We start from the raw sequence: 20,436 nt of genomic DNA on the forward strand, positions 1-20,436 counted from the left end.
ATGGGTAAGTCTCTTAACAATAGGAAAAATCAATGATTCTTTCAACTGTCTTTTCCTAAACAGAAATTAACACACTCATGAAAATACAAAATCATAAGAATTAGATCAAAGGGTTCTCAAAACCTCATAATAATGGCAGCAGTGGGATTTGAATGGGCATGTCTCTAAACATTAGAAAAAAGCAAGGATTCTTTCAACAGTCTTTATCTGAACTGAAAACTGGAAAATCATGCAAATACAAAAGAAGATTAAATCACATGCTAATTTGCATGTTAGCAAAATCATAAGAATAAGTACAAAAACATTTCAAGATCTCATAATACTGGCAGCAGTGGGTTTAAAGCATATGCTAATTTTGCATGTTAGCATAATTATAAGAATAAGATAAAAAGGTTTAAAAGAACTCATACTAGTGGCATTTGAACCCACAAGTCTGTTAAAATTTAGGTAAGTCTCTAAACTAAAGTCTAAAACTGTCTTTTCCAAAACAGAAATGCACACACTCATGGAAATACAAAATCCTCAGAATTAGATCAAAGGGTTCTCAAAACCTCATAATACTGGCAGCAGTGGGATTTGAACCCACGCCTCCAAAGAGACTGGAGCCTTAATCCAGCGCCTTAGACCGCTCGGCCATGCTACCTAATGCATCATTAAAAGAGCTTCCTGAGAGTAAGTTTAGTGTATCTGACTACATTTTAAACTTGTGAATTGTGGAAAATGGATAGGTCTCTAAACAAAAAGGAAAAAGCAATGATTCTATCTTTTGTCTTTTCCAAAAAAGCAAAGCACGCACTCATACAAAAATATGCTAATTTTTCTATTAGCAAAATCATAAATATAAGCTGAAAAGGTTTTCAAAACCTCAATATGTTAGCAGCAGTGGGATTTGAACCCACGCCTCCAAAGAGACTGGAGCCTAAATCCAGCGCCTTAGACCACTCGGCCATGCTACCTTAAACAGCATGGTTAATTAAGCTTCCTTAGAGAAAGTGAAGTACATTTGACAACATTTAAAATTAGTACATTTTGGAAAATGGGCATGTCTCTAAACATTAGGCAAAAACAAAGATTCTATCAACGGTCTTTATCTTAACTGAAAACTGCTAAATCATACAAATACAAAAGAAGATTATATCACATGCTAATTTGCATGCTAGCAAAATCATAAGAATAAGTACAAAAACATTTCAAGATCTCATAATACTGGCAGCAGTGAGATTAAAGCATATGCTAATTTTGCATGTTAGCATAATTATAAGAATGAGATAAAAAGGTTTAAAAGAACTCATACTAGTGGCAGCAGTGGGATTTGAACTCACAAGTCTGTTGGAATATGGGTAAGTCTCTTAACAATAGGAAAAATCAATGATTCTTTCAACTGTCTTTTCCTAAACAGAAATTAACACACTCATGAAAATACAAAATCATAAGAATTAGATCAAAGGGTTCTCAAAACCTCATAATAATGGCAGCAGTGGGATTTGAATGGGCATGTCTCTAAACATTAGAAAAAAGCAAGGATTCTTTCAACAGTCTTTATCTGAACTGAAAACTGGAAAATCATGCAAATACAAAAGAAGATTAAATCACATGCTAATTTGCATGTTAGCAAAATCATAAGAATAAGTACAAAAACATTTCAAGATCTCATAATACTGGCAGCAGTGGGTTTAAAGCATATGCTAATTTTGCATGTTAGCATAATTATAAGAATAAGATAAAAAGGTTTAAAAGAACTCATACTAGTGGCATTTGAACCCACAAGTCTGTTAAAATTTAGGTAAGTCTCTAAACAATAGGAACAATCAATGATTCTTTCAACTGTCTTTTCCAAAACAGAAATGCACACACTCATGGAAATACAAAATACTCAGAATTAGATCAAAGGGTTCTCAAAACCTCATAATACTAGCAGCAGCGGGATTTGAACCCACGCCTCCGAAGAGACTGGAGCCTTAATCCAGCGCCTTAGACCGCTCGGCCATGCTACCTAATGCATCATTAAAAGAGCTTCCTTAGAGTAAGTTTAGTGTATCTGACTACATTTTAAACTTGTGCATTGTGGAAAATGGATAGGTCTCTAAACAAAAAGGAAAAAGCAATGATTCTATCTTTTGTCTTTTCCAAAAAAGCAAAGCACGCACTCATACAAAAATATGCTAATTTTTCTATTAGCAAAATCATAAATATAAGCTGAAAAAGTTTTCAAAACCTCAATATGTTGGCAGCAGTGGGATTTGAACCCACGCCTCCAAAGAGACTGAAGCCTTAATCCAGCGCCTTAGACCGCTCGGCCATGCTACCTAATGCATCATTAAAAGAGCTTCCTTAGAGTAAGTTTAGTGTATCTGACTACATTTTAAACTTGTGCATTGTGGAAAATGGATAGGTCTCTAAACAAAAAGGAAAAAGCAATGATTCTATCTTTTGTCTTTTCCAAAAAAGCAAAGCACGCACTCATACAAAAATATGCTAATTTTTCTATTAGCAAAATCATAAATATAAGCTGAAAAAGTTTTCAAAACCTCAATATGTTGGCAGCAGTGGGATTTGAACCCACGCCTCCAAAGAGACTGAAGCCTAAATCCAGCGCCTTAGACCACTCGGCCATGCTACCTTAAACAGCATGGTTAATTAAGCTTCCTTAGAGAAAGTGAAGTACATTTGACAACATTTAAAATTAGTACATTTTGGAAAATGGGCATGTCTCTAAACATTAGGCAAAAACAAAGATTCTATCAACGGTCTTTATCTTAACTGAAAACTGCTAAATCATACAAATACAAAAGAAGATTATATCACATGCTAATTTGCATGCTAGCAAAATCATAAGAATAAGTACAAAAACATTTCAAGATCTCATTATACTGGCAGCAGTGAGATTAAAGCATATGCTAATTTTGCATGTTAGCATAATTATAAGAATGAGATAAAAAGGTTTAAAAGAACTCATACTAGTGGCAGCAGTGGGATTTGAACTCACAAGTCTGTTGGAATATGGGTAAGTCTCTTAACAATAGGAAAAATCAAAGATTCTTTCAACTGTCTCTTCCTAAACAGAAATTAACACACTCATGAAAATACAAAATCATAAGAATTAGATCAAAGGGTTCTCAAAACCTCATAATAATGGCAGCAGTGGGATTTGAATGGGCATGTCTCTAAACATTAGAAAAAAGCAAGGATTCTTTCAACAGTCTTTATCTGAACTGAAAACTGGAAAATCATGCAAATACAAAAGAAGATTAAATCACATGCTAATTTGCATGTTAGCAAAATCATAAGAATAAGTACAAAAACATTTCAAGATCTCATAATACTGGCAGCAGTGGGTTTAAAGCATATGCTAATTTTGCATGTTAGCATAATTATAAGAATAAGATAAAAAGGTTTAAAAGAACTCATACTAGTGGCATTTGAACCCACAAGTCTGTTAAAATTTAGGTAAGTCTCTAAACTAAAGTCTAAAACTGTCTTTTCCAAAACAGAAATGCACACACTCATGGAAATACAAAATCCTCAGAATTAGATCAAAGGGTTCTCAAAACCTCATAATACTGGCAGCAGTGGGATTTGAACCCACGCCTCCAAAGAGACTGGAGCCTTAATCCAGCGCCTTAGACCGCTCGGCCATGCTACCTAATGCATCATTAAAAGAGCTTCCTGAGAGTAAGTTTAGTGTATCTGACTACATTTTAAACTTGTGAATTGTGGAAAATGGATAGGTCTCTAAACAAAAAGGAAAAAGCAATGATTCTATCTTTTGTCTTTTCCAAAAAAGCAAAGCACGCACTCATACAAAAATATGCTAATTTTTCTATTAGCAAAATCATAAATATAAGCTGAAAAGGTTTTCAAAACCTCAATATGTTAGCAGCAGTGGGATTTGAACCCACGCCTCCAAAGAGACTGGAGCCTAAATCCAGCGCCTTAGACCACTCGGCCATGCTACCTTAAACAGCATGGTTAATTAAGCTTCCTTAGAGAAAGTGAAGTACATTTGACAACATTTAAAATTAGTACATTTTGGAAAATGGGCATGTCTCTAAACATTAGGCAAAAACAAAGATTCTATCAACGGTCTTTATCTTAACTGAAAACTGCTAAATCATACAAATACAAAAGAAGATTATATCACATGCTAATTTGCATGCTAGCAAAATCATAAGAATAAGTACAAAAACATTTCAAGATCTCATAATACTGGCAGCAGTGAGATTAAAGCATATGCTAATTTTGCATGTTAGCATAATTATAAGAATGAGATAAAAAGGTTTAAAAGAACTCATACTAGTGGCAGCAGTGGGATTTGAACTCACAAGTCTGTTGGAATATGGGTAAGTCTCTTAACAATAGGAAAAATCAATGATTCTTTCAACTGTCTTTTCCTAAACAGAAATTAACACACTCATGAAAATACAAAATCATAAGAATTAGATCAAAGGGTTCTCAAAACCTCATAATAATGGCAGCAGTGGGATTTGAATGGGCATGTCTCTAAACATTAGAAAAAAGCAAGGATTCTTTCAACAGTCTTTATCTGAACTGAAAACTGGAAAATCATGCAAATACAAAAGAAGATTAAATCACATGCTAATTTGCATGTTAGCAAAATCATAAGAATAAGTACAAAAACATTTCAAGATCTCATAATACTGGCAGCAGTGGGTTTAAAGCATATGCTAATTTTGCATGTTAGCATAATTATAAGAATAAGATAAAAAGGTTTAAAAGAACTCATACTAGTGGCATTTGAACCCACAAGTCTGTTAAAATTTAGGTAAGTCTCTAAACAATAGGAACAATCAATGATTCTTTCAACTGTCTTTTCCAAAACAGAAATGCACACACTCATGGAAATACAAAATACTCAGAATTAGATCAAAGGGTTCTCAAAACCTCATAATACTAGCAGCAGCGGGATTTGAACCCACGCCTCCGAAGAGACTGGAGCCTTAATCCAGCGCCTTAGACCGCTCGGCCATGCTACCTAATGCATCATTAAAAGAGCTTCCTTAGAGTAAGTTTAGTGTATCTGACTACATTTTAAACTTGTGCATTGTGGAAAATGGATAGGTCTCTAAACAAAAAGGAAAAAGCAATGATTCTATCTTTTGTCTTTTCCAAAAAAGCAAAGCACGCACTCATACAAAAATATGCTAATTTTTCTATTAGCAAAATCATAAATATAAGCTGAAAAAGTTTTCAAAACCTCAATATGTTGGCAGCAGTGGGATTTGAACCCACGCCTCCAAAGAGACTGAAGCCTAAATCCAGCGCCTTAGACCACTCGGCCATGCTACCTTAAACAGCATGGTTAATTAAGCTTCCTTAGAGAAAGTGAAGTACATTTGACAACATTTAAAATTAGTACATTTTGGAAAATGGGCATGTCTCTAAACATTAGGCAAAAACAAAGATTCTATCAACGGTCTTTATCTTAACTGAAAACTGCTAAATCATACAAATACAAAAGAAGATTATATCACATGCTAATTTGCATGCTAGCAAAATCATAAGAATAAGTACAAAAACATTTCAAGATCTCATTATACTGGCAGCAGTGAGATTAAAGCATATGCTAATTTTGCATGTTAGCATAATTATAAGAATGAGATAAAAAGGTTTAAAAGAACTCATACTAGTGGCAGCAGTGGGATTTGAACTCACAAGTCTGTTGGAATATGGGTAAGTCTCTTAACAATAGGAAAAATCAAAGATTCTTTCACCTGTCTCTTCCTAAACAGAAATTAACACACTCATGAAAATACAAAATCATAAGAATTAGATCAAAGGGTTCTCAAAACCTCATAATAATGGCAGCAGTGGGATTTGAATGGGCATGTCTCTAAACATTAGAAAAAAGCAAGGATTCTTTCAACAGTCTTTATCTGAACTGAAAACTGGAAAATCATGCAAATACAAAAGAAGATTAAATCACATGCTAATTTGCATGTTAGCAAAATCATAAGAATAAGTACAAAAACATTTCAAGATCTCATAATACTGGCAGCAGTGGGTTTAAAGCATATGCTAATTTTGCATGTTAGCATAATTATAAGAATAAGATAAAAAGGTTTAAAAGAACTCATACTAGTGGCATTTGAACCCACAAGTCTGTTAAAATTTAGGTAAGTCTCTAAACTAAAGTCTAAAACTGTCTTTTCCAAAACAGAAATGCACACACTCATGGAAATACAAAATCCTCAGAATTAGATCAAAGGGTTCTCAAAACCTCATAATACTGGCAGCAGTGGGATTTGAACCCACGCCTCCAAAGAGACTGGAGCCTTAATCCAGCGCCTTAGACCGCTCGGCCATGCTACCTAATGCATCATTAAAAGAGCTTCCTGAGAGTAAGTTTAGTGTATCTGACTACATTTTAAACTTGTGAATTGTGGAAAATGGATAGGTCTCTAAACAAAAAGGAAAAAGCAATGATTCTATCTTTTGTCTTTTCCAAAAAAGCAAAGCACGCACTCATACAAAAATATGCTAATTTTTCTATTAGCAAAATCATAAATATAAGCTGAAAAAGTTTTCAAAACCTCAATATGTTGGCAGCAGTGGGATTTGAACCCACGCCTCCAAAGAGACTGAAGCCTAAATCCAGCGCCTTAGACCACTCGGCCATGCTACCTTAAACAGCATGGTTAATTAAGCTTCCTTAGAGAAAGTGAAGTACATTTGACAACATTTAAAATTAGTACATTTTGGAAAATGGGCATGTCTCTAAACATTAGGCAAAAACAAAGATTCTATCAACGGTCTTTATCTTAACTGAAAACTGCTAAATCATACAAATACAAAAGAAGATTATATCACATGCTAATTTGCATGCTAGCAAAATCATAAGAATAAGTACAAAAACATTTCAAGATCTCATTATACTGGCAGCAGTGAGATTAAAGCATATGCTAATTTTGCATGTTAGCATAATTATAAGAATGAGATAAAAAGGTTTAAAAGAACTCATACTAGTGGCAGCAGTGGGATTTGAACTCACAAGTCTGTTGGAATATGGGTAAGTCTCTTAACAATAGGAAAAATCAAAGATTCTTTCACCTGTCTCTTCCTAAACAGAAATTAACACACTCATGAAAATACAAAATCATAAGAATTAGATCAAAGGGTTCTCAAAACCTCATAATAATGGCAGCAGTGGGATTTGAATGGGCATGTCTCTAAACATTAGAAAAAAGCAAGGATTCTTTCAACAGTCTTTATCTGAACTGAAAACTGGAAAATCATGCAAATACAAAAGAAGATTAAATCACATGCTAATTTGCATGTTAGCAAAATCATAAGAATAAGTACAAAAACATTTCAAGATCTCATAATACTGGCAGCAGTGGGTTTAAAGCATATGCTAATTTTGCATGTTAGCATAATTATAAGAATAAGATAAAAAGGTTTAAAAGAACTCATACTAGTGGCATTTGAACCCACAAGTCTGTTAAAATTTAGGTAAGTCTCTAAACTAAAGTCTAAAACTGTCTTTTCCAAAACAGAAATGCACACACTCATGGAAATACAAAATCCTCAGAATTAGATCAAAGGGTTCTCAAAACCTCATAATACTGGCAGCAGTGGGATTTGAACCCACGCCTCCAAAGAGACTGGAGCCTTAATCCAGCGCCTTAGACCGCTCGGCCATGCTACCTAATGCATCATTAAAAGAGCTTCCTGAGAGTAAGTTTAGTGTATCTGACTACATTTTAAACTTGTGAATTGTGGAAAATGGATAGGTCTCTAAACAAAAAGGAAAAAGCAATGATTCTATCTTTTGTCTTTTCCAAAAAAGCAAAGCACGCACTCATACAAAAATATGCTAATTTTTCTATTAGCAAAATCATAAATATAAGCTGAAAAGGTTTTCAAAACCTCAATATGTTAGCAGCAGTGGGATTTGAACCCACGCCTCCAAAGAGACTGGAGCCTAAATCCAGCGCCTTAGACCACTCGGCCATGCTACCTTAAACAGCATGGTTAATTAAGCTTCCTTAGAGAAAGTGAAGTACATTTGACAACATTTAAAATTAGTACATTTTGGAAAATGGGCATGTCTCTAAACATTAGGCAAAAACAAAGATTCTATCAACGGTCTTTATCTTAACTGAAAACTGCTAAATCATACAAATACAAAAGAAGATTATATCACATGCTAATTTGCATGCTAGCAAAATCATAAGAATAAGTACAAAAACATTTCAAGATCTCATAATACTGGCAGCAGTGAGATTAAAGCATATGCTAATTTTGCATGTTAGCATAATTATAAGAATGAGATAAAAAGGTTTAAAAGAACTCATACTAGTGGCAGCAGTGGGATTTGAACTCACAAGTCTGTTGGAATATGGGTAAGTCTCTTAACAATAGGAAAAATCAATGATTCTTTCAACTGTCTTTTCCTAAACAGAAATTAACACACTCATGAAAATACAAAATCATAAGAATTAGATCAAAGGGTTCTCAAAACCTCATAATAATGGCAGCAGTGGGATTTGAATGGGCATGTCTCTAAACATTAGAAAAAAGCAAGGATTCTTTCAACAGTCTTTATCTGAACTGAAAACTGGAAAATCATGCAAATACAAAAGAAGATTAAATCACATGCTAATTTGCATGTTAGCAAAATCATAAGAATAAGTACAAAAACATTTCAAGATCTCATAATACTGGCAGCAGTGGGTTTAAAGCATATGCTAATTTTGCATGTTAGCATAATTATAAGAATAAGATAAAAAGGTTTAAAAGAACTCATACTAGTGGCATTTGAACCCACAAGTCTGTTAAAATTTAGGTAAGTCTCTAAACAATAGGAACAATCAATGATTCTTTCAACTGTCTTTTCCAAAACAGAAATGCACACACTCATGGAAATACAAAATACTCAGAATTAGATCAAAGGGTTCTCAAAACCTCATAATACTAGCAGCAGCGGGATTTGAACCCACGCCTCCGAAGAGACTGGAGCCTTAATCCAGCGCCTTAGACCGCTCGGCCATGCTACCTAATGCATCATTAAAAGAGCTTCCTTAGAGTAAGTTTAGTGTATCTGACTACATTTTAAACTTGTGCATTGTGGAAAATGGATAGGTCTCTAAACAAAAAGGAAAAAGCAATGATTCTATCTTTTGTCTTTTCCAAAAAAGCAAAGCACGCACTCATACAAAAATATGCTAATTTTTCTATTAGCAAAATCATAAATATAAGCTGAAAAAGTTTTCAAAACCTCAATATGTTGGCAGCAGTGGGATTTGAACCCACGCCTCCAAAGAGACTGAAGCCTAAATCCAGCGCCTTAGACCACTCGGCCATGCTACCTTAAACAGCATGGTTAATTAAGCTTCCTTAGAGAAAGTGAAGTACATTTGACAACATTTAAAATTAGTACATTTTGGAAAATGGGCATGTCTCTAAACATTAGGCAAAAACAAAGATTCTATCAACGGTCTTTATCTTAACTGAAAACTGCTAAATCATACAAATACAAAAGAAGATTATATCACATGCTAATTTGCATGCTAGCAAAATCATAAGAATAAGTACAAAAACATTTCAAGATCTCATTATACTGGCAGCAGTGAGATTAAAGCATATGCTAATTTTGCATGTTAGCATAATTATAAGAATGAGATAAAAAGGTTTAAAAGAACTCATACTAGTGGCAGCAGTGGGATTTGAACTCACAAGTCTGTTGGAATATGGGTAAGTCTCTTAACAATAGGAAAAATCAAAGATTCTTTCACCTGTCTCTTCCTAAACAGAAATTAACACACTCATGAAAATACAAAATCATAAGAATTAGATCAAAGGGTTCTCAAAACCTCATAATAATGGCAGCAGTGGGATTTGAATGGGCATGTCTCTAAACATTAGAAAAAAGCAAGGATTCTTTCAACAGTCTTTATCTGAACTGAAAACTGGAAAATCATGCAAATACAAAAGAAGATTAAATCACATGCTAATTTGCATGTTAGCAAAATCATAAGAATAAGTACAAAAACATTTCAAGATCTCATAATACTGGCAGCAGTGGGTTTAAAGCATATGCTAATTTTGCATGTTAGCATAATTATAAGAATAAGATAAAAAGGTTTAAAAGAACTCATACTAGTGGCATTTGAACCCACAAGTCTGTTAAAATTTAGGTAAGTCTCTAAACTAAAGTCTAAAACTGTCTTTTCCAAAACAGAAATGCACACACTCATGGAAATACAAAATCCTCAGAATTAGATCAAAGGGTTCTCAAAACCTCATAATACTGGCAGCAGTGGGATTTGAACCCACGCCTCCAAAGAGACTGGAGCCTTAATCCAGCGCCTTAGACCGCTCGGCCATGCTACCTAATGCATCATTAAAAGAGCTTCCTGAGAGTAAGTTTAGTGTATCTGACTACATTTTAAACTTGTGAATTGTGGAAAATGGATAGGTCTCTAAACAAAAAGGAAAAAGCAATGATTCTATCTTTTGTCTTTTCCAAAAAAGCAAAGCACGCACTCATACAAAAATATGCTAATTTTTCTATTAGCAAAATCATAAATATAAGCTGAAAAAGTTTTCAAAACCTCAATATGTTGGCAGCAGTGGGATTTGAACCCACGCCTCCAAAGAGACTGAAGCCTAAATCCAGCGCCTTAGACCACTCGGCCATGCTACCTTAAACAGCATGGTTAATTAAGCTTCCTTAGAGAAAGTGAAGTACATTTGACAACATTTAAAATTAGTACATTTTGGAAAATGGGCATGTCTCTAAACATTAGGCAAAAACAAAGATTCTATCAACGGTCTTTATCTTAACTGAAAACTGCTAAATCATACAAATACAAAAGAAGATTATATCACATGCTAATTTGCATGCTAGCAAAATCATAAGAATAAGTACAAAAACATTTCAAGATCTCATTATACTGGCAGCAGTGAGATTAAAGCATATGCTAATTTTGCATGTTAGCATAATTATAAGAATGAGATAAAAAGGTTTAAAAGAACTCATACTAGTGGCAGCAGTGGGATTTGAACTCACAAGTCTGTTGGAATATGGGTAAGTCTCTTAACAATAGGAAAAATCAAAGATTCTTTCACCTGTCTCTTCCTAAACAGAAATTAACACACTCATGAAAATACAAAATCATAAGAATTAGATCAAAGGGTTCTCAAAACCTCATAATAATGGCAGCAGTGGGATTTGAATGGGCATGTCTCTAAACATTAGAAAAAAGCAAGGATTCTTTCAACAGTCTTTATCTGAACTGAAAACTGGAAAATCATGCAAATACAAAAGAAGATTAAATCACATGCTAATTTGCATGTTAGCAAAATCATAAGAATAAGTACAAAAACATTTCAAGATCTCATAATACTGGCAGCAGTGGGTTTAAAGCATATGCTAATTTTGCATGTTAGCATAATTATAAGAATAAGATAAAAAGGTTTAAAAGAACTCATACTAGTGGCATTTGAACCCACAAGTCTGTTAAAATTTAGGTAAGTCTCTAAACTAAAGTCTAAAACTGTCTTTTCCAAAACAGAAATGCACACACTCATGGAAATACAAAATCCTCAGAATTAGATCAAAGGGTTCTCAAAACCTCATAATACTGGCAGCAGTGGGATTTGAACCCACGCCTCCAAAGAGACTGGAGCCTTAATCCAGCGCCTTAGACCGCTCGGCCATGCTACCTAATGCATCATTAAAAGAGCTTCCTGAGAGTAAGTTTAGTGTATCTGACTACATTTTAAACTTGTGAATTGTGGAAAATGGATAGGTCTCTAAACAAAAAGGAAAAAGCAATGATTCTATCTTTTGTCTTTTCCAAAAAAGCAAAGCACGCACTCATACAAAAATATGCTAATTTTTCTATTAGCAAAATCATAAATATAAGCTGAAAAGGTTTTCAAAACCTCAATATGTTAGCAGCAGTGGGATTTGAACCCACGCCTCCAAAGAGACTGGAGCCTAAATCCAGCGCCTTAGACCACTCGGCCATGCTACCTTAAACAGCATGGTTAATTAAGCTTCCTTAGAGAAAGTGAAGTACATTTGACAACATTTAAAATTAGTACATTTTGGAAAATGGGCATGTCTCTAAACATTAGGCAAAAACAAAGATTCTATCAACGGTCTTTATCTTAACTGAAAACTGCTAAATCATACAAATACAAAAGAAGATTATATCACATGCTAATTTGCATGCTAGCAAAATCATAAGAATAAGTACAAAAACATTTCAAGATCTCATAATACTGGCAGCAGTGAGATTAAAGCATATGCTAATTTTGCATGTTAGCATAATTATAAGAATGAGATAAAAAGGTTTAAAAGAACTCATACTAGTGGCAGCAGTGGGATTTGAACTCACAAGTCTGTTGGAATATGGGTAAGTCTCTTAACAATAGGAAAAATCAATGATTCTTTCAACTGTCTTTTCCTAAACAGAAATTAACACACTCATGAAAATACAAAATCATAAGAATTAGATCAAAGGGTTCTCAAAACCTCATAATAATGGCAGCAGTGGGATTTGAATGGGCATGTCTCTAAACATTAGAAAAAAGCAAGGATTCTTTCAACAGTCTTTATCTGAACTGAAAACTGGAAAATCATGCAAATACAAAAGAAGATTAAATCACATGCTAATTTGCATGTTAGCAAAATCATAAGAATAAGTACAAAAACATTTCAAGATCTCATAATACTGGCAGCAGTGGGTTTAAAGCATATGCTAATTTTGCATGTTAGCATAATTATAAGAATAAGATAAAAAGGTTTAAAAGAACTCATACTAGTGGCATTTGAACCCACAAGTCTGTTAAAATTTAGGTAAGTCTCTAAACAATAGGAACAATCAATGATTCTTTCAACTGTCTTTTCCAAAACAGAAATGCACACACTCATGGAAATACAAAATACTCAGAATTAGATCAAAGGGTTCTCAAAACCTCATAATACTAGCAGCAGCGGGATTTGAACCCACGCCTCCGAAGAGACTGGAGCCTTAATCCAGCGCCTTAGACCGCTCGGCCATGCTACCTAATGCATCATTAAAAGAGCTTCCTTAGAGTAAGTTTAGTGTATCTGACTACATTTTAAACTTGTGCATTGTGGAAAATGGATAGGTCTCTAAACAAAAAGGAAAAAGCAATGATTCTATCTTTTGTCTTTTCCAAAAAAGCAAAGCACGCACTCATACAAAAATATGCTAATTTTTCTATTAGCAAAATCATAAATATAAGCTGAAAAAGTTTTCAAAACCTCAATATGTTGGCAGCAGTGGGATTTGAACCCACGCCTCCAAAGAGACTGAAGCCTAAATCCAGCGCCTTAGACCACTCGGCCATGCTACCTTAAACAGCATGGTTAATTAAGCTTCCTTAGAGAAAGTGAAGTACATTTGACAACATTTAAAATTAGTACATTTTGGAAAATGGGCATGTCTCTAAACATTAGGCAAAAACAAAGATTCTATCAACGGTCTTTATCTTAACTGAAAACTGCTAAATCATACAAATACAAAAGAAGATTATATCACATGCTAATTTGCATGCTAGCAAAATCATAAGAATAAGTACAAAAACATTTCAAGATCTCATTATACTGGCAGCAGTGAGATTAAAGCATATGCTAATTTTGCATGTTAGCATAATTATAAGAATGAGATAAAAAGGTTTAAAAGAACTCATACTAGTGGCAGCAGTGGGATTTGAACTCACAAGTCTGTTGGAATATGGGTAAGTCTCTTAACAATAGGAAAAATCAAAGATTCTTTCACCTGTCTCTTCCTAAACAGAAATTAACACACTCATGAAAATACAAAATCATAAGAATTAGATCAAAGGGTTCTCAAAACCTCATAATAATGGCAGCAGTGGGATTTGAATGGGCATGTCTCTAAACATTAGAAAAAAGCAAGGATTCTTTCAACAGTCTTTATCTGAACTGAAAACTGGAAAATCATGCAAATACAAAAGAAGATTAAATCACATGCTAATTTGCATGTTAGCAAAATCATAAGAATAAGTACAAAAACATTTCAAGATCTCATAATACTGGCAGCAGTGGGTTTAAAGCATATGCTAATTTTGCATGTTAGCATAATTATAAGAATAAGATAAAAAGGTTTAAAAGAACTCATACTAGTGGCATTTGAACCCACAAGTCTGTTAAAATTTAGGTAAGTCTCTAAACTAAAGTCTAAAACTGTCTTTTCCAAAACAGAAATGCACACACTCATGGAAATACAAAATCCTCAGAATTAGATCAAAGGGTTCTCAAAACCTCATAATACTGGCAGCAGTGGGATTTGAACCCACGCCTCCAAAGAGACTGGAGCCTTAATCCAGCGCCTTAGACCGCTCGGCCATGCTACCTAATGCATCATTAAAAGAGCTTCCTGAGAGTAAGTTTAGTGTATCTGACTACATTTTAAACTTGTGAATTGTGGAAAATGGATAGGTCTCTAAACAAAAAGGAAAAAGCAATGATTCTATCTTTTGTCTTTTCCAAAAAAGCAAAGCACGCACTCATACAAAAATATGCTAATTTTTCTATTAGCAAAATCATAAATATAAGCTGAAAAGGTTTTCAAAACCTCAATATGTTAGCAGCAGTGGGATTTGAACCCACGCCTCCAAAGAGACTGGAGCCTAAATCCAGCGCCTTAGACCACTCGGCCATGCTACCTTAAACAGCATGGTTAATTAAGCTTCCTTAGAGAAAGTGAAGTACATTTGACAACATTTAAAATTAGTACATTTTGGAAAATGGGCATGTCTCTAAACATTAGGCAAAAACAAAGATTCTATCAACGGTCTTTATCTTAACTGAAAACTGCTAAATCATACAAATACAAAAGAAGATTATATCACATGCTAATTTGCATGCTAGCAAAATCATAAGAATAAGTACAAAAACATTTCAAGATCTCATAATACTGGCAGCAGTGAGATTAAAGCATATGCTAATTTTGCATGTTAGCATAATTATAAGAATGAGATAAAAAGGTTTAAAAGAACTCATACTAGTGGCAGCAGTGGGATTTGAACTCACAAGTCTGTTGGAATATGGGTAAGTCTCTTAACAATAGGAAAAATCAATGATTCTTTCAACTGTCTTTTCCTAAACAGAAATTAACACACTCATGAAAATACAAAATCATAAGAATTAGATCAAAGGGTTCTCAAAACCTCATAATAATGGCAGCAGTGGGATTTGAATGGGCATGTCTCTAAACATTAGAAAAAAGCAAGGATTCTTTCAACAGTCTTTATCTGAACTGAAAACTGGAAAATCATGCAAATACAAAAGAAGATTAAATCACATGCTAATTTGCATGTTAGCAAAATCATAAGAATAAGTACAAAAACATTTCAAGATCTCATAATACTGGCAGCAGTGGGTTTAAAGCATATGCTAATTTTGCATGTTAGCATAATTATAAGAATAAGATAAAAAGGTTTAAAAGAACTCATACTAGTGGCATTTGAACCCACAAGTCTGTTAAAATTTAGGTAAGTCTCTAAACAATAGGAACAATCAATGATTCTTTCAACTGTCTTTTCCAAAACAGAAATGCACACACTCATGGAAATACAAAATACTCAGAATTAGATCAAAGGGTTCTCAAAACCTCATAATACTAGCAGCAGCAGGATTTGAACCCACGCCTCCGAAGAGACTGGAGCCTTAATCCAGCGCCTTAGACCGCTCGGCCATGCTACCTAATGCATCATTAAAAGAGCTTCCTTAGAGTAAGTTTAGTGTATCTGACTACATTTTAAACTTGTGCATTGTGGAAAATGGATAGGTCTCTAAACAAAAAGGAAAAAGCAATGATTCTATCTTTTGTCTTTTCCAAAAAAGCAAAGCACGCACTCATACAAAAATATGCTAATTTCTCTATTAGCAAAATCATAAATATAAGCTGAAAAAGTTTTCAAAACCTCAATATGTTGGCAGCAGTGGGATTTGAACCCACGCCTCCAAAGAGACTGAAGCCTAAATCCAGCGCCTTAGACCACTCGGCCATGCTACCTTAAACAGCATGGTTAATTAAGCTTCCTTAGAGAAAGTGAAGTACATTTGACAACATTTAAAATTAGTACATTTTGGAAAATGGGCATGTCTCTAAACATTAGGCAAAAACAAAGATTCTATCAACGGTCTTTATCTTAACTGAAAACTGCTAAATCATACAAATACAAAAGAAGATTATATCACATGCTAATTTGCATGCTAGCAAAATCATAAGAATAAGTACAAAAACATTTCAAGATCTCATTATACTGGCAGCAGTGAGATTAAAGCATATGCTAATTTTGCATGTTAGCATAATTATAAGAATGAGATAAAAAGGTTTAAAAGAACTCATACTAGTGGCAGCAGTGGGATTTGAACTCACAAGTCTGTTGGAATATGGGTAAGTCTCTTAACAATAGGAAAAATCAAAGATTCTTTCACCTGTCTCTTCCTAAACAGAAATTAACACACTCATGAAAATACAAAATCATAAGAATTAGATCAAAGGGTTCTCAAAACCTCATAATAATGGCAGCAGTGGGATTTGAATGGGCATGTCTCTAAACATTAGAAAAAAGCAAGGATTCTTTCAACAGTCTTTATCTGAACTGAAAACTGGAAAATCATGCCAATACAAAAGAAGATTAAATCACATGCTAATTTGCATGTTAGCAAAATCATAAGAATAAGTACAAAAACATTTCAAGATCTCATAATACTGGCAGCAGTGGGTTTAAAGCATATGCTAATTTTGCATGTTAGCATAATTATAAGAATAAGATAAAAAGGTTTAAAAGAACTCATACTAGTGGCATTTGAACCCACAAGTCTGTTAAAATGTAGGTAAGTCTCTAAACTAAAGTCTAAAACTGTCTTTTCCAAAACAGAAATGCACACACTCATGGAAATACAAAATCCTCAGAATTAGATCAAAGGGTTCTCAAAACCTCATAATACTGGCAGCAGTGGGATTTGAACCCACGCCTCCAAAGAGACTGGAGCCTTAATCCAGCGCCTTAGACCGCTCGGCCATGCTACCTAATGCATCATTAAAAGAGGTTCCTGAGAGTAAGTTTAGTGTATCTGACTACATTTTAAACTTGTGCATTGTGGAAAATGGATAGGTCTCTAAACAAAAAGGAAAAAGCAATGATTCTATCTTTTGTCTTTTCCAAAAAAGCAAAGCACGCACTCATACAAAAATATGCTAATTTTTCTATTAGCAAAATCATAAATATAAGCTGAAAAGGTTTTCAAAACCTCAATATGTTGGCAGCAGTGGGATTTGAACCCACGACTCCAAAGAGACTGGAGCCTAAATCCAGCGCCTTAGACCACTCGGCCATGCTACCTTAAACAGCATGGTTAATTAAGCTTCCTTAGAGAAAGTGAAGTACATTTGACAACATTTAAAATTAGTACATTTTGGAAAATGGGCATGTCTCTAAACATTAGGCAAAAACAAAGATTCTATCAACGGTCTTTATCTTAACTGAAAACTGCTAAATCATACAAATACAAAAGAAGATTATATCACATGCTAATTTGCATGCTAGCAAAATCATAAGAATAAGTACAAAAACATTTCAAGATCTCATAATACTGGCAGCAGTGAGATTAAAGCATATGATAATTTTGCATGTTAGCATAATTATAAGAATGAGATAAAAAGGTTTAAAAGAACTCATACTAGTGGCAGCAGTGGGATTTGAACTCACAAGTCTGTTGGAATATGGGTAAGTCTCTTAACAATAGGAAAAATCAATGATTCTTTCAACTGTCTTTTCCTAAACAGAAATTAACACACTCATGAAAATACAAAATCATAAGAATTAGATCAAAGGGTTCTCAAAACCTCATAATAATGGCAGCAGTGGGATTTGAATGGGCATGTCTCTAAACATTAGAAAAAAGCAAGGATTCTTTCAACAGTCTTTATCTGAACTGAAAACTGGAAAATCATGCAAATACAAAAGAAGATTAAATCACATGCTAATTTGCATGTTAGCAAAATCATAAGAATAAGTACAAAAACATTTCAAGATCTCATAATACTGGCAGCAGTGGGTTTAAAGCATATGCTAATTTTGCATGTTAGCATAATTATAAGAATAAGATAAAAAGGTTTAAAAGAACTCATACTAGTGGCATTTGAACCCACAAGTCTGTTAAAATTTAGGTAAGTCTCTAAACAATAGGAACAATCAATGATTCTTTCAACTGTCTTTTCCAAAACAGAAATGCACACACTCATGGAAATACAAAATACTCAGAATTAGATCAAAGGGTTCTCAAAACCTCATAATACTAGCAGCAGCAGGATTTGAACCCACGCCTCCGAAGAGACTGGAGCCTTAATCCAGCGCCTTAGACCGCTCGGCCATGCTACCTAATGCATCATTAAAAGAGCTTCCTTCGAGTAAGTTTAGTGTATCTGACTACATTTTAAACTTGTGCATTGTGGAAAATGGATAGGTCTCTAAACAAAAAGGAAAAAGCAATGATTCTATCTTTTGTCTTTTCCAAAAAAGCAAAGCACGCACTCATACAAAAATATGCTAATTTTTCTATTAGCAAAATCATAAATATAAGCTGAAAAAGTTTTCAAAACCTCAATATGTTGGCAGCAGTGGGATTTGAACCCACGCCTCCAAAGAGACTGAAGCCTAAATCCAGCGCCTTAGACCACTCGGCCATGCTACCTTAAACAGCATGGTTAATTAAGCTTCCTTAGAGAAAGTGAAGTACATTTGACAACATTTAAAATTAGTACATTTTGGAAAATGGGCATGTCTCTAAACATTAGGCAAAAACAAAGATTCTATCAACGGTCTTTATCTTAACTGAAAACTGCTAAATCATACAAATACAAAAGAAGATTATATCACATGCTAATTTGCATGCTAGCAAAATCATAAGAATAAGTACAAAAACATTTCAAGATCTCATTATACTGGCAGCAGTGAGATTAAAGCATATGCTAATTTTGCATGTTAGCATAATTATAAGAATGAGATAAAAAGGTTTAAAAGAACTCATACTAGTGGCAGCAGTGGGATTTGAACTCACAAGTCTGTTGGAATATGGGTAAGTCTCTTAACAATAGGAAAAATCAATGATTCTTTCAACTGTCTTTTCCTAAACAGAAATTAACACACTCATGAAAATACAAAATCATAAGAATTAGATCAAAGGGTTCTCAAAACCTCATAATAATGGCAGCAGTGGGATTTGAATGGGCATGTCTCTAAACATTAGAAAAAAGCAAGGATTCTTTCAACAGTCTTTATCTGAACTGAAAACTGGAAAATCATGCAAATACAAAAGAAGATTAAATCACATGCTAATTTGCATGTTAGCAAAATCATAAGAATAAGTACAAAAACATTTCAAGATCTCATAATACTGGCAGCAGTGGGTTTAAAGCATATGCTAATTTTGCATGTTAGCATAATTATAAGAATAAGATAAAAAGGTTTAAAAGAACTCATACTAGTGGCATTTGAACCCACAAGTCTGTTAAAATTTAGGTAAGTCTCTAAACAATAGGAACAATCAATGATTCTTTCAACTGTCTTTTCCAAAACAGAAATGCACACACTCATGGAAATACAAAATACTCAGAATTAGATCAAAGGGTTCTCAAAACCTCATAATACTAGCAGCAGCGGGATTTGAACCCACGCCTCCGAAGAGACTGGAGCCTTAATCCAGCGCCTTAGACCGCTCGGCCATGCTACCTAATGCATCATTAAAAGAGCTTCCTTAGAGTAAGTTTAGTGTATCTGACTACATTTTAAACTTGTGCATTGTGGAAAATGGATAGGTCTCTAAACAAAAAGGAAAAAGCAATGATTCTATCTTTTGTCTTTTCCAAAAAAGCAAAGCACGCACTCATACAAAAATATGCTAATTTCTCTATTAGCAAAATCATAAATATAAGCTGAAAAAGTTTTCAAAACCTCAATATGTTGGCAGCAGTGGGATTTGAACCCACGCCTCCAAAGAGACTGAAGCCTAAATCCAGCGCCTTAGACCACTCGGCCATGCTACCTTAAACAGCATGGTTAATTAAGCTTCCTTAGAGAAAGTGAAGTACATTTGACAACATTTAAAATTAGTACATTTTGGAAAATGGGCATGTCTCTAAACATTAGGCAAAAACAAAGATTCTATCAACGGTCTTTATCTTAACTGAAAACTGCTAAATCATACAAATACAAAAGAAGATTATATCACATGCTAATTTGCATGCTAGCAAAATCATAAGAATAAGTACAAAAACATTTCAAGATCTCATTATACTGGCAGCAGTGAGATTAAAGCATATGCTAATTTTGCATGTTAGCATAATTATAAGAATGAGATAAAAAGGTTTAAAAGAACTCATACTAGTGGCAGCAGTGGGATTT

At 34.0% G+C, this 20,436-nt stretch overlaps 8 non-coding genes across 8 annotated transcripts; all 8 read right to left on the minus strand.

Moving 5' to 3' along the window:
* Positions 1 to 561: 561 nt before the first annotated feature.
* On the minus strand, positions 562 to 643 carry TRNAL-AAG (transfer RNA leucine (anticodon AAG)). The gene has a single exon. It is a non-coding gene; the product is annotated as a tRNA-Leu (tRNA).
* Positions 644 to 3,561: 2,918 nt separating this feature from the next.
* Positions 3,562 to 3,643, minus strand: TRNAL-AAG (transfer RNA leucine (anticodon AAG)). Its single transcript has one exon. It is a non-coding gene; the product is annotated as a tRNA-Leu (tRNA).
* Positions 3,644 to 6,248: 2,605 nt separating this feature from the next.
* On the minus strand, positions 6,249 to 6,330 carry TRNAL-AAG (transfer RNA leucine (anticodon AAG)). The gene has a single exon. It is a non-coding gene; the product is annotated as a tRNA-Leu (tRNA).
* A 1,254-nt stretch (positions 6,331 to 7,584) lies between these two features.
* TRNAL-AAG (transfer RNA leucine (anticodon AAG)) lies at positions 7,585 to 7,666 on the minus strand. The gene has a single exon. It is a non-coding gene; the product is annotated as a tRNA-Leu (tRNA).
* Positions 7,667 to 10,271: 2,605 nt separating this feature from the next.
* Positions 10,272 to 10,353, minus strand: TRNAL-AAG (transfer RNA leucine (anticodon AAG)). Its single transcript has one exon. It is a non-coding gene; the product is annotated as a tRNA-Leu (tRNA).
* Positions 10,354 to 11,607: 1,254 nt separating this feature from the next.
* Positions 11,608 to 11,689, minus strand: TRNAL-AAG (transfer RNA leucine (anticodon AAG)). The gene has a single exon. It is a non-coding gene; the product is annotated as a tRNA-Leu (tRNA).
* Positions 11,690 to 14,294: 2,605 nt separating this feature from the next.
* On the minus strand, positions 14,295 to 14,376 carry TRNAL-AAG (transfer RNA leucine (anticodon AAG)). The gene has a single exon. It is a non-coding gene; the product is annotated as a tRNA-Leu (tRNA).
* Positions 14,377 to 16,981: 2,605 nt separating this feature from the next.
* TRNAL-AAG (transfer RNA leucine (anticodon AAG)) lies at positions 16,982 to 17,063 on the minus strand. Its single transcript has one exon. It is a non-coding gene; the product is annotated as a tRNA-Leu (tRNA).
* Between the last annotated feature and the right edge of the window lie 3,373 nt (positions 17,064 to 20,436).

Source organism: Ranitomeya variabilis, unplaced genomic scaffold (assembly GCF_051348905.1).
Source record: "Ranitomeya variabilis isolate aRanVar5 unplaced genomic scaffold, aRanVar5.hap1 Scaffold_518, whole genome shotgun sequence".
NCBI classification, from domain to species: domain Eukaryota; kingdom Metazoa; phylum Chordata; class Amphibia; order Anura; family Dendrobatidae; genus Ranitomeya; species Ranitomeya variabilis.